The following is a 1,869-nucleotide window of genomic DNA, read 5'->3' as shown; positions in this document are numbered from 1 at the left end:
TCGGTGAACGCGAGAAGTTGTCTATCAAATTTATTTTGAATGACGACGATAGTGACATATGGAAAGCTCTAGGGCATAATGAAATGGTGAAGGGCGTAGTTGGCACCGTCAATGGCTCTGATAATACTGTAGGCAAAAGGAGTGATGTAGAAGACGGGCGATATGATCTGATGCTCGATAGTAGCTTTACAGAGAAAATTAAGGCGATCCGTACGGTAATGCGAATTAGTGAGATGGAAGGTGAAATTGACATGGAGCTACAACGACGCTTGAGACGCCTTATCAGGTCTCAGCGGCGTGCACGTTTGACAGGACTACGTTAATCCAATTTAGATGGTTTTTTCTGCTAGTAAAACAGGTCCTCACACAATAAATCCCTTGATATATGGGATCCTAGCCCTTCCACCGAGCCATCCCTTGTATCAAGGGTTCACTGTAGGCGGCGACGGCCGCTCTGTGACCTCGCGCCCTCCGGGTTGTCGGAATAGAGCATAGTCAAGAGTCTTTCTCTACTGTACTAGATTCCTCGGCCGGCCGCCGCTGGCGGCCCCTGCCGCCTCAGAAGCGGCAGGGCCCAATGGGTGGTGGTGGAGGGCGGTGTCGAACCGTAGGCAGACCTGGGTAAAGAGAAGGGACTGAGCTTGTTCTGTGTTGTTGGTTGCCCCTAACTCAAAGTGTATCGGTTCACAAGTGACACTTAAATACACAATACTGTAGCTTAGAAAACCTATCAGAAAGGCCAAGCTACTCTGAAGTTGTTGGGAGTGTGGTGCAAGGAACGATGGTCCGATGTTTACTGAGGCTAGAGGTCGGTGCACTAAGAGGAGCGGGGGCGAAGTGACGGAGGCGCCGTCTCTGGGATGGACACCTGGCATGCGTGTGTGCGTATGACAGGTGTACATGGGAATCATGACAGGAAGCATAACAAAATTGGAGGCAAAGCGACCATACAGCGACAGAAACCATACATGGGAATCATGACACTCCCCCCGTCGCTGTGTCGTCGCGGCCGGGATGGGTAGGCGGGGGTGGGGGTGTGACTTTGATTTGCGCCGTGAGGTTGCGGAAGGGGTCGGTCCTGAGCGGCTTGTCTGTCATGATTCCCATGTACACCTGTCACACGAACACACGCACGCCAGGTGTCCACCCCAGAGACGGCGCCTCCGCCGCCGTCCCTCTTAGTGCACCGACCTCTAGCCTCAGTAAACATCGGACCATCGTTCCTTGCACCACAGAGGAAGCCAGTTTCAGAAGTACCTGTAGTTGTTTTGGATACAATTTTATTTGAATTATTGCGTAAAAGTTTGTCCAATGCTGTGGCCTACTCGCAAGAACAATGCGGCACGATGATTTCCGTTCTTGAATGCTCTCGATACTATCGCGTACCTGATTGCATTTTCTGTATCCTTTCTGGCAAGTTGGTTGCGTCCACATTGTACGGAAGGTTCATTCTATGTGAAGATCTGTAACTTGTACTTCCGTTAATTGAATACTGTGAATAAATTGTCTTGAAGCAAAGGCCGTGGACAAGGTGCGCATTCCGGAAACGAATGAAGGTTAAATGAAATATTCGAGATCGAACGACCCATGGCGGGACGAGGACGATCTCTTTTGCTACGACTACACGAATACAGCCATACTCGATCTGGTATTCAGATAAGAATATGTTTTCTACCCGCTATATCCATGAGCTCATGGAAGGTACTCCAGAACAGGATATCGGCCATACCGCAAAAATTTAAGGGAAAGTGGGATGACTAAGAGATTGAACCTGTGATAGCGAGCCGTAGCGTCCGGTAGTCGATAAGCACTGACTGTAGTCAAGCGGGAGTGGGGCGTTGAGTTTTGCGAGGTTGGGATATTCAGATG

This window comes from Chondrus crispus, genomic scaffold, assembly GCF_000350225.1.
Source record: "Chondrus crispus Stackhouse genomic scaffold, scaffold_372, whole genome shotgun sequence".
In the NCBI taxonomy this organism is placed as follows: domain Eukaryota; phylum Rhodophyta; class Florideophyceae; order Gigartinales; family Gigartinaceae; genus Chondrus; species Chondrus crispus.
Note: the sequence above shows the minus strand (reverse complement) of the source record.